This window comes from Balaenoptera acutorostrata, chromosome 19 (assembly GCF_949987535.1).
Source record: "Balaenoptera acutorostrata chromosome 19, mBalAcu1.1, whole genome shotgun sequence".
Lineage (NCBI taxonomy): Eukaryota > Metazoa > Chordata > Mammalia > Artiodactyla > Balaenopteridae > Balaenoptera > Balaenoptera acutorostrata.
In genome coordinates, this window is record NC_080082.1 from 63,106,805 (window position 1) to 63,122,466 (window position 15,662).

Consider the following 15,662-nt stretch of genomic DNA (forward strand, 5'->3'; position numbering starts at 1 on the left):
TTTCCCAAATGGAAGGATTCCCTTCTTTTTAAAGGCCGAATAATATTCCAGTGTGTGTGTGTGTGTGTGTGCGTGCGTGCGCGTATCTCACATTTTCTTTATTTCTTCATCTTTCGACAGGCATTGAGGTTGTATCTATATCCTGGCTAATGTGAATAATGCTGCAGTGAACATAGGAGTGCAGATATCTCTCTGAGGTCCTGGTTTCATCTGCTTTGGATATATACCCGGAAGTGGAATTGCTGGATGTTATGGTAGGTAGTTCTATTTTTAATTTTTTGAGGAAACTCCATACTGTTTTCCACAGTGGCTGCACCGATTTGCGTTCCCACCAACAATGCATAGGGTTCTCTTTTCTTCACAGTTTTGCCAACACCTGTTATCTTTTTTAAAAATTAACTTATTTAATTTATTTATTTTTGGCTGCACTGGGTCTTCATTGCCGTGCGTGGGCTTTCTCTAGTTGCGGCGAGCGGGAGCTACTCTTCCTTGCGGTGCGCGGGCTTCTCATTGCAGTGGCTTCTCTTGTTGTGGAGCACAGGCTCTAGGCACGGGCTTCAGTAGTTGTGGCTCGTGGGCTCTAGAGAGCAGGCTCAGTAGTTGTGGCACACAGGCTTACTTGGTCCGTGGCATGTGGGATCTTCCCGGACCAGGGCTCGAACCCATAGTCCCCTGCTTTGGCAGGTGGATTCTTAACCACTGCGCCACCAGGGAAGCCCAACACTTGTTATCTTTTGTCTGTTTCATAACAGCCATTCTAACAGGTGTGAGGTGATATCTCATTGTGGTTTGGATGTGTATTTCCCTGAGGATTAGTGATGTTGAGCACCTTTTCATGTACTGTTTGGCCATCGGGATGTCTTCTTTGGAGAAATGCCTATCCAGGTCCTTTACCTATTTTTTAAATTGGGTTGTTACTACTTTGCATTGAATCGTGTGAGCTCCTTGTATATTTTGACAAGTAGCTCCTTATCAGATATATGGTTTGCAAATACCTTCTCCCATTCTATACGTTGCCGTTTCACTCTGTTGTCTGTTTCCTTTGCTGTGTAGAAGCTTTTAATATGATGCAATCCCCTTGTCTATTTTTGTCTTTGTTGCCTGGGCTTTTGGTGTCATATCCAAAACACCATTGTCCAAACTCACGTCAAGAAGCTTTTCCCCTATGCTTTCTTCTTGTAGTTTTATGGTTTCAGGTCTTATGGTTAAGTCTCTGATCCATTTTGAGTTGATTTTATATATGGTGTGAGCTGAGGGTCCAGTTTCATTCTTCTGCATGTGGGTGTCTAGTTTTCCCAGCACTATTTATTGAAAGGACTATCTTTTCCAATGTTGTGTGTTCTTGGCACCCTTGTGGAAGATAGTTCACGGAGCTTCTTTAAGACAGTTATTTTGAACAATTAGGCAACTGATAGATCTTCATCTTTTTCGGTTTATGTTTCGCCTTCGGCAGTGTGACATTCCCTGATTCTTCGTGTGTCTTATAGCTTTGCTTTGGTGTCTGTGCGTTGGAAGAAACAGCACCTGCTCCAGTCTTTATGGTCGGATTTTGCAGATCAGCCCAGTTAGAGATTCTGGAGCCTCTCAAACGTGTTCCGTGCACGCGCAAGCCCCACATCCCTCCCTCCTGGGGAGAGGATTCCGAGCTGTGTGCCTTCGCCGTGTCCCCCCTCCCCCTGGAGGGGTGCAGGGGACCGCGCGGGCTGGGGGCGGTCTCCATTTTCCTCCGCCTGAGGGAGAAGTCTCAGGATCGGCCCTCCTGCCCATCCTGCCGGGCTCTGCCGGCTACTCGAGCGCCTGCCCCTCGCTTCCTTCTTTGCTGCCCCGACGTGGGCCTGCGGCCTCGGGCTCTGAGTGAGGTGAGAGGCCCGGAGCCTGGGGCTGTGGGTGCAGCTTCAGTCCCTCTGGCCTGGGCCGAAGGGCGGGGCCGCTCAGCGCGGAGGGTACCAGCTTGGGGGAGGGGGGGGCAGGGGGAGGGAGCTGCTCCTCTTATCCTTTCTAAGTGCTTTTTCTTGGTTCTGTGCTCCTTCGCGGTGTTGCCCCTTGCTAACCGGATCCTGCAGTTCGCATAAAATTTATTTCCCCCAAATACCGTAGTTTTATCAGTGTTTATGTGCGGCGATGAGAGCTGGGACTTCCTGTTCTGCCATCTTGCCTAAAAGGTTGATTAATTTTTCTAGAATGCATCCTAGTGAGACCAGAAATGGAAAAATAGAAACAATAGCTAATCTACCCAGGAAATAAAATGAGAAGACTAAACAGATATCTGTCACAGTTTCTAATGAGAGAAATAAGAATGACGTTAGGCAGCACCTGAAGAGACCACAGACCTAGACAACAGGACCTCCTCCACTCAAGGGGAATAGGGTTCTCCCTCACCCTCAGTGGGGGCAAAATTACTTCTTCTTTTTTTTTTTTTTTTAATAGAAGTATAGTTAATTTACAATGTTGCGTTAGTTCCAAGTGTATAGCAAAGTAATTCAGTTATATATACATATTATTTTTCAGATTCTTTCCGTTATAGATTTTTATAAGATATTGAGCATGGTTCCCTGTGCTATACAGTAGGTCCTTGTTGTTTATCTATTTTATATAAAGTAGTGTGTATCTGCAAATCCCAAATTCATAATTGATCCCTTCCCCCTTTATCCCCTTTGGTAACCATAAGGTTGTTTTGTCTGTGTGTGAGTGTATTTCTGTTTTATAAATAAGTTTATTTGTATCATGTTTTAAGATTCCACATATAAGTGAAATCACATGATATTTGTCTTTCTCTTTCTGACATACTTCACTTAATATGATAATCTCTAAGTCCATTCATGGTGCTTCAAAGGGCATTATTTCATTCTTTTTTATGGCTGAGTAATATTCCATTATACATATATCACATCTTCTTTATCCATCTGTCGATGGACATTAAGGTTGCTTCCACGTCTTGGCTATTGTTAATAGTGCTGCCAGGTACATTGGGGTGCATGTATGTTTTCGAATTAGAGTTTTTTCCAGATATATGCCCAAGAGTGAGGTTGCAGGATCATATGGTAACTCTGTTTTTAGATTTTAAGTGACCGTCACACTGTTCTCCATAGTGGCTGCAACAATTTACATTTCCAGTAACAGTGTAGTAAGTTTCCTTTTTCTCCACACCCTCTCCAGCATTTATTATTTGTAGATTTTTGATGATGGCCATTCTGACCAGTGTGAGGTGATACCTCACTGTGGTTTTGGTTTGTATTTCTCTAATAATTAGTGATGTTGAACATCTTTTCATGTGCCTGTTGGCTATGTGTATGTCTTCTTTGGAGAAATGTCTATTTAGGTCTTCTGTCCAGTTTTTAATTGTTTTTTTTTAATATATTAAGCTGTATGAGCTGTTTGTATATTTTTGAAATTAATCCCTTGTCCTTAGCATTGTTTGCGTATATTTTCTCCCAGTCCTAGGTTGTTTTTTCATTTTGTTTATGGTTTCCTTTGCTGTGCAGAAGTTTTAAGTTTAATTTGTTCCCATTTGTTTATTTTTTAAACTCTATTACTTTAGGAGATGGATCCCAAAAAATATCGCTGCAATTTATGTCAAAGTGTGTTCTGCTTATACTTTCCTCTAGGAGTTTTATAGTGTCCAGTCTTACATTTAGGTCTTTAATCCATTTGGGTTTATTTGTATATGGTGTTAGAGACTCTTAAGTTTCATTCTTTTGCATGGAGCTGTCCAGTTTTCCCAGCACCACTTATTGAAGAGACTGTCTTTTCTCCATTGTATATTCTTGCTTCCTTTGTCATAGGTTTATTGACCATAAGTGTGTGGGTTTTTTTCTGGGCTCTCTATTCTGTTCCATTGATCTATGAGTCTGTTTTTGTGCCAGTACCATAGTGTTTTGATGACTGTAGCTTCATAGTATAGTCTGAAATCAGGGAGTGTGATTCCTCCAGCTCCATTCTTCTTTCTCACGATTGTTTTGGCTATTCGGGGTCTTTTGTGTTTCCATACAAATGAAGATATTTTTTGTTCTTTCTCCGTGAAAAATGCCATTGGTAATTTGATAGGGACTGCATTGAACCTGTAGATTGCCTTGGGTAGTGTGGTCATTTTTACAATATTGAGTCTTCCAATCCAAGAACACAGTATATCTTTCCCTGGGGTACATTTATTTCTAATTGACCTTCCAGGGAATCTGTAGCCCTTTGAGTATCCATATTTAGGGATAGAAATGCATCGAAGCTCTTGGCTCTTAGTGAGATTTGGTGGACTACTGTCTCAAGAGATGCAAATACTTAATAATAGTAATTATATTTTGTATTTTATAACCCATGTGTCATCTCTTGTAAGCCTCCCAGCTACTTTGTGGAAGAATATTTACTTTAAAAAAAAAAGGATGAAACTCCCTGAAAGAGTACATGTGATTTATTCACATTCAGCATGCCAACAGGTGATTCTCTTGCAAGAACCAGATGGTTCAAACTCCCAGTCCAGTGCTTTTTACTGAGACTTATCTCTTTGAAGTCTCTTGTGCTATGACGTGCAGAGCTGTGGGGGCTACTGGTTTATGTGGGAAGTTCATATAAGCAGCAGAGGCTCAGGGGAAAACAGGTGAGAGGACTGTAGCTGAAGGGTCTTTAAGATACTCTGCTGGACCAGCTGGGTGCATAGTCTCTCCTGGACTCACCTGGCTTTTCCTGAGGGCAGATACTCATTTGGGGGAAATAATGCCCCCGTTCAACAAGACGTTCTAGAGTGTGTCTCATTCTGAACAGGGTCTTAGTCCAAGGACAGACTCTGCCGTGTCTCTTATGTGCCCTCTGATGGCCACAGGGGGTATGGCTCTAAGCGGAAGAAAAGTGCTTTTCAAGGCCACTCCATTTGACAGATGAGAGTTCTTTCTTGAGCTAAGGGTACTTGTCTCCACCTCCCTCCTCCATATTTTCCACCTAAATTTAGCCTTTCACCATTAAATATGATGTTCTCTCCAGGCTTTTGTAGGGGTCCTATGTCCGACTGAGGAAGTGCCCTTCAATACTAGAGTGCCGGGCTTCCCTGGTGGCGCAGTGGTTGAGAATCTGCCTGCCAATGCAGGGGACACGGGTTCGAGCCCTGGTCTGGGAAGATCCCACATGCCGCGGACCAACTAGGCCCGTGAGCCACAATTACTGAGCCTGCACGTCTGGAGCCTGTGCTCCGCAACAAGAGAGGCTGCGATGATGAGAGGCCCGCGCACCACGATGAAGAGTGGCCCCCACTTGCCGCAACTAGAGAAAGCCCTCGCACAGAAACGAAGACCCAACACAGCCATAAATAAATAAATAAATAAATAAATAAATAAATAAATAAACCCCAAAGTTTAAAAAAAAAAAAAAGGACCACATTGAAAAAAAAAATACTAGAGTGCCAAGTGTTTTGTTTTGTTGTATCTTTAATCATGAATGGAGATTGGATTTTACGAAGTCTTTTTTCTGTATCTGTTGATAGGATCATGTGGTTTTTCTTTTTTTAGACAAATAATATGGTTGCTTGATTTTTGAATATCAAGCTAATGTTGCATTCCTGGGATAAGCCCCACTTGGATGTGGTGTAGTATTTTAAACATATGTTGTTAAATTTGATTTGCTAATATTTTGCTGAAGACGTTTGTGTTTATGCTCATGAGGGAGACTGGCCTGCAAATTTTTGTTTTATTTTGTTTTCGTTTTGTTTACTTTTACTATGAGAGTTGGTCTGGCCTCATTTCCTTCTCATCTAGTTTCTAGAAGAGATTGAATAGAATTGATATTATTGTTTTTACATGTTTTCTAGAATTTGCAAGTAAAACCATTTAGGCCTGGAGATTTCTTTGGGAAAATTTTAATCTAAGAATTCAATATCTTGAATGTGAGACTAGCAAACTATTTTTAAAGTCTGACAATAACAAGTGTTAGTGAAGGTCTGGGACAAAAGGAATTACTCCACATTGTTTCTGGTTATATAAAATAAGACAGTCAATTAAATGAGAAATGCATCATTATCCCTTAGATTTTCAAATATGTTTATGCTACCCAGGAGATTCTTCCCATATAAAACCTAGAAAAACTTGCACATATAGACAATAAAATACTACAAGGATGTTTCCAGTATATAATACAGCAGGCAAAATTAACAAACTACAGTTCTTCTAGCTTCCAGGTAGAGGATGAATAAGTTCTGGGGATCTAATGCACAGCATTGTGATTATAATTAACAATAATGTAGTATATACTTGCAAGTTGTTAAGAGGGTAAATCGTAAATGTTCTAATCACAAAAAAGTAGAGGTAAGATCAGGTAAGGTCTAATGACGTGCTTTGCATGTCAATATACCGTTTTTTCCAACACCATTTATTTATTTATTTTTAACATCTTTATTGGAGTATAATTGCTTTACAATGGTGTGTTAGTTTCTGCTTTATAACAAAGTGAATCAGCTATACGTATACATATGTCCCCATATCTCCTCCCTCTTGCGTCTCCCTCCCACCCTCCCTATCCCACCCCGCTAGGTGGTCACAAAGCACCGAGCTGATCTCTCTGTGCTATGCGGCTGCTTCCCACTAGCTAGCTATTTTACATTTAGTAGTGTATATATGTCCATGCCACTCTCTCACTTCGTCCCAGCTTACCCTTCCCCCTCCCCGTGTCCTCAAGTCCATTCTCTACGTCTGCGACCTTAGGTTCTTCAGAAAGATTTTTCTTTTTTTAGATTCCATATATATGTGTTAGCATATGGTATTTGTTTTTCTCTTTCTGACTTACTTCAGTTTGTATGACAGACTCTAGGTCCATCCACCTCACTACAAATGCCTCAATTTCGTTTCTTTTTATGGCTGAGTAATATTCCATTGTATATATGACCAACACAATTTATTGAAGAGACTGTCCTTTACCCATTGTGTACTCTTGACTCTCTTGTCAAATATTAGTTGACTATACACGTGTCGGTTTATTTCTAGGATTTTGATTCTGTTCCGTTGGTCTATATATCTGTTTGTTTTTTTCTATTACCATACTGTTTTAATACTATATCTCTGTAGTATATTTTGAAATCAGGCAGTGATGCCTCCAGCTTGTTGTTTTTCAAGATTCTTTGACTATTTGTGGTGCCTGTAGTTCTTTTTTTTTCATTTTCTGTCATCTCTTGTCATATCAATTATACTTCTTTTTAAAATTGAAGTATAGTTGATTTACAATATTGTTAGTTTCAGTTGTACAGCATAGTGATTATTTTGTGTGTGTGTGTGTGTGTGTGTGGTTTGCAGATTATATTGCTTTATAGGTTATTACAAGATATTGGGTATAATTTTCTGTGCTATACAGGAAATCCTTGTTGCTTATCTATTATACATATAGCAGTTTGCATCTGTTAATCCCATACTTTAAATTTCTATCTCGCCCCCTATCTCTTCCCTTTGGTAACCATAATTTTGTTTGCTATGTCTGTAAGTCCGTTTCTATTTCGTGTACAGCTTTCTTTGTATTATTTTTCACATATAAGTGATATCATATGGTATGTGTCTTTCTCTGACTTGTTTAACTAAACATAATATTGTCTAGTTCCATCCATGCTGCTGCAAATGGCAATTTTCATATTTTATGGCTGAATAATATTCCATTATGTATATATATATACACACACACATATATATACCATATCTTCTTAGTCCATCATCTGTTGACGGGCACTTTGGTTGTTTCCATGTCTTGGCTGTGTGGCTTGTCTTGTACATGGTGCTGTTATGAACACCGAGGTACATGTATCTTTTCAAATCACGGTTTTCTCCAGATATGCGCCCAGGGGGCTGGATCACATGGTAGCTCTATTTGGAGGTCTTTGAGCGTCCTCCTTACTGTTCTCCACAGTGGCTGCACCAATGTACATCCCCACCAAGAGTGTAGGAGGGTTCCCTTTTCTCTGCACCCTCTCCAGCATTTATTATTTGCAGTTTTTGATGTTAGCCCTGGTGACTGTACTGTCATGATACCTCACTGTAGTTTTGCTTTACATTTCTCTAGTAATTAACAATGTTGAGCATCTTTTCATGTGCCTGTTGGCCGTCTGTATGTCTTTGGGGAAATGTCTATTTCGTTCTTCTGCCCATTTTTTGATTGGGTTGTTTATTTCTTTGAGTTTGAGTCATATGAGCAGTTTGTATATTTTGGTCGTATCGTTTACAAATATTTTCTCCCATTGCGTATGTTGTGTCTTCATTTTGTTGATGGTTTCCTTTGCTGTGCAAAAGCTTTTAAGTTTGATTATGCCCCATTTGTTTATTTTTGCTGTTATTTCTTTTGCCTTGGGAGACTGATTTAAGAAAATATTAGTACAATTGGGAGTTCCCTAGTGGTCCAGTGGTTAGGACTCAGCACTTTCACTGCCGTGGCCCGGGTTCAAGCCCTGGTTGGGGAAGTAATATCCTGCAAGAGGCGCGGGATGGCCAAAAAAATAAATAAGGCTCTGAAAATATTGGTACAATTTATATCAAAGAGTGTTTTGCCTATGCTCTCTTCTAGGAGTTTTATAGTGTCATGTCTTTTTTAAAAAATTTATTTATTTTATTTATTTATTTTTGGCTGTGTTGGGTCTTCGTTGCTGCACACAGACTTTCTCTAGTTGCAGCGAGCAGGGTCTGCTCTTCATTGTGGTGCGTGGGCTTCTCATTGCGGTGGCTTCTCTTGTTGCAGAGCACGGGCTCTAGGCGTGTGGGCTTCAGTAGTTGTGGCACGTGGGCTCAGTAGTTGTGACTCGCGGGCTCTAGAGCATGGGCTCAGTAGTTGTGGTGCACGGGCTTAGTTGCTCCACGGCATGTGGGATCTTCCCAGACCAGGGCTTGAAACCGTGTCCCCTGCATTGGCAGGCGGATTCTTAACCACTGTGCCACCAGGGAAGTCCTATAGTGTCATGTCTTACATTTAGGTCTTTAAACCATTTTGAGTCTTTTTTGTATATGGTGTGAGGGAGTGTTCTAATTTGATGACTTACATGTAGCTGTCCAGTGAATCCCACCACCTCCTTGACGTGAAAATGAGAGGCCACCTTCACTCTGCCCTTCATATCGTGGGGCTGATTCCATAGGTGCCGTGACGACTCTAAGGGCTCCTAGAAATCAGCACCCAGACAGAGGCGAGGAGGGCACCTGCTCTTTCCCCCTCTCTCAGCTGGGCATCTTCCCTTCATGCATTTCTCCTCACTATGACCACCCAGTAGGCACCAGTGACCTCAGTTATACTTGAGACATGAAGCCCCCTTCCTTCATCTCCACTCCCACCCCCAGGTCCGGTGGGAAGCGACCCTTCTGTAAAGGTTTAGTGGGGAAGGGCTAACAGAAGCTCAGCCCAGGACTGGGGAGACGGTGTCTCCTCTAGGCTAAGAGGACGCTGTTACCCAGCAGACACGGCGCTCGTGCCTGTGGGTGAGAGTCTGCAGCCCCAGTGCTGCCTGGAACAAGGACAGAGGGAGGGTGTGGCGTGTCTGCATCTTCATGTTGTTCTCAGCTCCGTGTCTTCCCTCAAAGTTCCCAGCTTCCGCCCTCCCGCCTCCCTTGTGCACACACCTAGCACGGCCTGGACCCTGCGGTGGGGTGAGTGGTGTAGAGGGACAGGGGTTCCCCCTGTACTGTCCGTCCCTCCGTGGGGTGGGGCCACCTGTGGCTGGCGTCCCTGTGTCCCTCTTCTCCTCCTCCAGCTCAGAGCCCTCCTGGGACAGTGCTGTGAGCCGAGGGTCTGGCTCCTCAATGGATGTGGGGAGGGGGCTCCTCACCTGAGAGCAGGGGCTCCAGGGGTCGCTGGGCTGTGACATCAGGGAGGGGGAGGTGCTGAGTGAGCTGTAGCACGTGTAGGTCCCACTGTGGGCTGAGGTCACAGCACTCAAGGTGAAGCTGGCCTGAAAGGGTGGAGTCGTGTCCTGCAGACGAAGGTTCTGGGGAGGAGTGAGTGACCCCTCCTTGGACAGATGGAGGGGATCGGACCAGATCTCAGAGCCACGCTGCAGGGTCGTGTTCTCTCCCCAGGGCACTGACGGTCCCGGCTGGGCTCAGAGGGAGGGTTTCCTGTACGCGCCTGCAGAGAGGGGCAGTGGCACCGAGGGGGACGCTCACCCCACACTGCTCACTGGGGCTGCAGTGAGAGCTCTCCCGGGTCCTGCCAAGCCTCTCGCTAGTGGTTCTGCCCCAGGAGGGCAGTATCACTGACCCCCATCACCCCAGGGCTCACTGGGCACAAGGCTCAGGTCAGGGGTCCAGGAAACGATGGGGCTGGGGGCCCTCACCTGTGACCTGGCGATGCAGAGGGTCACTGGGGTGTGACCACACATGCGGAGGGAGCTGGGAGAATCATAGCATCCGCAGGTCCCCCCACAGGAGGAGTTCACGGGCCCCACAGGGCACACGGCCTGTCCCCTCCCATGGGTCCTTGATGTCCTGTGTCGGGCGGGTCAGCACCTCCCTCCTTCAGCAGGTGCAAAGTGCCCGCTGCAAACTGTGAGCTGCGTGCCAGGGACACGCTCCCTCCTGAGGCCACCACAGGGCGTGGCTGGGCTGAGGGGGGGGCTCTGTGCACCCCTGAGGGAGGGGGAGGGGCTGGGTTAAAGGGGGAGCGTCACCCCGCTCACCGCAGGTGTGGGCTGCGAGGGGAGACGTCTGTCCCCCTGCGCCCACACTCTGCTCCCTCTGCCTGTGAGGACGCCGCCGCAGTGGGAGGGGACCCGGGTCCTCCCTCCCGCCTGTCTCCACCAGGGGCAGGGGGTCACTCCGCTCTACCTGTCTTTCCTGCTGCGAGAGACACACTGATACCGCCCTGCAGGGCTTGAGATCGAGGATTCAAAGGGGAAACTGGCCTTGTTACTGGAGTCCCGTGGGGCCTTAGCCTCCCAGAGTCCAGAGAGCCTCTCTCTATACAGACGGTAGACATCTGCCCTCAGAGACCCCGGACACCATATGGTCACAGGGCTTCCCTTGGTGACCATGGGGCCTAGGTCAGCCCAGATGGAGGGTGTCAGGTGGATTCCTGGAAAGGAATCAGACCTGAAGTGTCAGGGGTGCCTTTTTCCCCTCAGTTTCCCCAGCTGTCACCCCCAGACCCCTTCCAGACTGGTCACCATCATCCCAGACCTGCTGTGCTCCCCCCAGATGACCAGGGGCTTGTGGGATTGAAGCAGGTCTTGGGGGGGCTCACCTGCCGGGACCTGGTCCCATGGGTCCAGGCTCAGCCCTGGGAGAGAGTTCCCTGTGAGCGCCCATCCCCCAGCACACATAGATGCTCCAGGCCTGGTCTGGGCCCTGAGCGCTGGGGTCAGATCTGGGGCTGAGCACACCCTTCCTCCCCCACCAAGTTCTGCCCCCGCTGAGCCTTCTTAGACCTGGGGTCTCTCAGGTGAAGCTGAGACCTGGGAGGAGAGGGGCCCCTTCCCCCCTCCCTTCCCCAAAGCCCACCGAGGCAGAGAAGGGCAGTGAGGGTCGGGGTCGTGGCTGTGCCTCCCATGGTCCCCAGCCGTGCTGGTGGCTTACAGAGTCCACAGAGGCAGCAGGACAGACAGATGCACGGGGGGTGACAAGGGGCAGGCTCTGTGTTGCACGTTACCGGTCCCTTCCTAGCAGCCTCTCAGAAAGAGGAACAGCCCCCCAGGGCCTCACGCTGCTCTCCCTGCAGGATGGGGCCCAGGAGACAGCAGGCTCTGGGACCTTCCAGACCACATCTGGGTCTCAGCAGACCCCACGCACTCTGCCTCGCCTCGGGCCAAACCCAAAGACAGAGAGTGACACTCGTGCCAAGACAGAAAGTTGAGGCTACAGGGCGGGGCCTAGGAACAGCCCAGTTTGGGCTCCGATTCTTTCTTTTTTTTTTTCCGCTGCAGAAATCTTTCCTGTTTCCCTTTGGCCCAAGGCTTGGAGAGGGCTCCAGGGTGGTTAACAAGCTGCCCAGCGGCTGCAGAGAGAGGCTTCAGGGAGGAGCCCTGACCCCAGAGGGGCTCCTCACAGCCCGCTGGGCTCCGGGGGCTCCTAGTGGTGCTTGAGACGGAGCCTTTGGGAGAGACGCTCGCCCAGCGCAGCCTGGGGGCCGGGCAGCCTGCGGAGGTTGGGCAGGTGGTCGCCCATCTCCTGGATGAGTTTCACCTGCTCATCCAGGAAGTCCAGAGGCGGGGTCTGCGCGGGGAGAAGCCCGGGCCTGCGGAGCCGCAGGGCCTGGTGCGGGTTCTTCTCCGTCCGCCGGGCGGCTTCCGTGGCGTCCTGGGCTTCACCCACGGCTGCTGGGACGGCTTCGGCACGTCCTGGAGGCGGGCGCGGCCACCGCGCTGCTTCTGCCTTTCCCGGTGAGCTCGGGCCCTCCGGCTTCTCCTCGGCCAGTTCGCGGAACGCTGTCTCACGCCCTCGCGAGCCGCTGCGTCGGGTGGAAAGAGAAGCGCGGAGACGGGTAGGTGTGGGAGAGCGGCAGATGCTTGGTACCAGGCGGGTGACGGCGGCCTCCACCCGGCGGAGTAATGGTGACGAATGTGGGAGCTCATGCTTGGTCGGCAGTACGGAGCTAAGCTCAGAAAATGGTGTGGGCTGGTCCCGGAGGCCGAGGAGAGCTGGGTGGGTGATTCCAAGGTTGTGACTGGAGAGGAGCTTGGAGGGTGGTCAGAGTCTGGAGGAAGGGGCGCCCCTGGGTCTGTTCCGTCCAAGCGCCGTGGAAGCGAGAGACACATGCGTGGCAGCGCCCAGCGCACTGCTTGGTTCCAGTTCTCATTCTGCTTTTCGTAGAACCTGTGTGACCTTGGAGAAGCCCGTTCCCTTTCCCGAGACGCTGAAAATGCAAAATGTGTTCCTTCCTTCCAATGTTTATTGAGCAGTTACTATATCCAGACTTGAGATTCATTGGTGAAGGTGACCGATTCTTGCCCTGGACTCATGGAGCTCTGATGATGACAGTAGACGATACACATATTTAGACAATAAATAATTTGGGTCTAGTTTCGTTCAGTTGTACAGAAGGAGAAAAACAGTGAGGCACAGTGACAGGTGGAAGCCCAGCAGCCTTGTGATGGGAGCGTGGGGACCTTCTGGCGAAGGAGAGACCCGGGCTGATAGAGGTTAGCGCAGGAGTGGTGAGGGACCGGCACCCTGGGCTGGGAAGAGGGGGAGCTATTCCGAGCAGTGGAGTTCAGGGGGTGCTGGGCCCTGGTCACACAGCATCTAGTGCACCCTGCAAGCGTGCCTGGGTTTTATCCTTAAGACAGGAGGGTAACTTTCAGGAAAGGAAGGTATGAACACACAGCCGTGCTGAGATGGTCGCCACTCCGCAGGGACTGGACTGTAGCAGGGCTGTGACGGTGATAAACGGTGATGCAGCTCCCGCACCAGTGTGACCACTAGGTGAGGAGTGGATCAGCACCTCCGTGGTTTATGAGGTTTCCTCATGTAACCCTTCCACAACTCCTACAACAGAATACCTTCGCAGTTGAGTGGGATGAATCAGGAAGACTTCTAGGTGGTTTGGAAAGGGGTCTCTGGTTTTCATAATCGGCTCAAAGATGACCCCTTGAGGAGACACAAGTGTGGTGATAACGCAGGTGTGTGTGTCTGGGGAGGGGCGGTGGTTAAGTGGGCTGAGCTTGCTTTGAGGTAGGAGTTAGCTTTGCTGGTCCTGAGAGGTCAACTCCTTCTGCATCAGCCTCAGGGAGTGTCAGCTGGAGATGCTTGGAATTTACTTGAAGGCAGGTGGAGGCCCCTGAAGAATTATTTTTAGGGGAGGGTCCTGCAGTAGATCAGGTTGGGGCCATGAGAATCGAATTCCTCAGCTGGGAGTGAGGCCCTGGGGTGGAAGAGCCGGGAAGGAGGTGCTGGGTTGCATTAGCCAGTCCTCCTGAGTCTGCCGCCGAGCTTGACGGTGGTGCTGGACCGGGGTCCTGGATTCGCGGAGCTCGGGGCCAGGGCTGTGGGATGGGTTCATTGTACGTGAGGTGGAAGCGGGTGAAGCACTGAGGGCTCCTCCACCGTCTGCCTTGCTTGTCTACTGGAGCCGGTGGGGCTGTCACAGAATGGATGACGCCAGGGGAGAAGGAGGCTCGGGGAGATGCTTCTAATCCAGTCCACTGACACACAGAGGAACCACCACCTCCCTCCTGCACTGGGAACGCGGTTTTGTTTCTCCCAAACCCTTCCTCTCTCTGACTTCCTTGTTTCTATCCACAGCAGCACCTCTGGTCATGCCTCTGCATCCAGACCTCTGAGTCGTTTCCGCTCCTCCCCACCTCTTGTCCCCCAGACAGTAACTCTTTTTTTTTTTTTTTTTAAGTACATTTATTTATTTATTTATGGCTGCGTTGGGTCTTTGTTGCTCCCTGCGGACTTTCTCTAGTTGTGGCGAGCGGGGCTACTCTTCATTGCGGTGGCTTCTCTTGTCGCGGAGCTTCAGTAGTTGTGGCACATAGGCTCAGTAGTTGTGGCTCGTGGGCTCTAGAGCGCAGCCTCAGTAGTTGTGGCACACGGGCTTTGTTGCTTCGCGGCCTGTGGGATCTTCCTGGACCAGGGCTCAAACCCGTGTCCCCTGCATTGGCAGGCAGATTCTTAACCACTGTGCCACCAGGGAAGCCCTATTTTTAGTTTTTAAAAGAACCTCCATACTGTTCTCCATAGTGGCTGCACCAATTTATATTCCCACCAACAGTGTCGGAGGGTTCCCTTTTCGCCACACATTCTCCAGCATTTATTTGTAGGCTTTTTGATGACGGCCATTCTGACCGGTAGAGGTGATACCTCACTGTGGTTTTGGTTTGCATTTCTCTAATAATTAGTGATGTAGACCGTCTTTTCATGTGCCTGTGGCCATCTGTATGTCTTCTTGGAGAAATGTCTATTTAGGTCTTCTGTCCATTTTTGACTTGGTAGTTTGTTTTTTTGATATTCCGCTCCATGAGCTGTTTGTATATTTTGGAAATTAATCCCTTGTTGGTCCCATCGTTTGCAGATACTTCTCTCAGTGAGTAGGCTGTCTTTTCATTTTGTTTACAGTCTCCTTTGCTGGGCAAAAGCTTTTACGTTTAATTAGGCCCCATTTGTTTATATATTTTTTTTATTTCCATTACTGTAAAGAGATGATCCCAAAAAAATATTGCTGTGATTTATGTCAAAGAGTATTCTGCCTATGTTTTTCCCTAGGAGTTTTATAGTATCTGGTCTTACATTTAGGTCCTTAATTGATTTTGAATTTATTTTTGTATATGGTGTTAGAGAATGTTCTAATTTCATTCTTTTACATGCAGCTGTCAGGTTTGCCTAGCACCACTTATTGAAGAGACTGTCTTTTCTCCATTGTATATTCTTGCCTCCTTTGTCGAATACTAAAATTGACCATAGGTGTGTGAGTTTATTTCTGGGCTCTCACATCTGTTCCATTGATCCTTGGGTCTGTTTTTGTGCCAGTATCATTCTCTTTTGATTACTGTAGCTTTGTAGTATTGTCTAAAGTCTGGGGGGGGTTATGCCCCCAGCTTTGCTCTTTTTCCTCAGGATTGTTTTTGCAATTCTGGGTCTTTGTGGTTCCATGTAAATTTTAGGATTATTTGTTCTAGTTTCTGTGAAAAATGTCACGGGTAGTTTGATAGGGATTGTGTTAAATCTGTAGATTGCTTTGGGTAGTATGGCCATTTTACCTATATCAATTCTTCCAGTATAAGAGCATGGAAT

The 15,662-nt window shown here is 47.5% G+C and overlaps 1 pseudogene; it reads right to left on the minus strand.

The window, feature by feature from the left end:
• Positions 1–1,785: 1,785 nt before the first annotated feature.
• Positions 1,786–11,478, minus strand: LOC130705690 (leukocyte immunoglobulin-like receptor subfamily A member 6; annotated as a pseudogene).
• Positions 11,479–15,662: the final 4,184 nt, after the last annotated feature.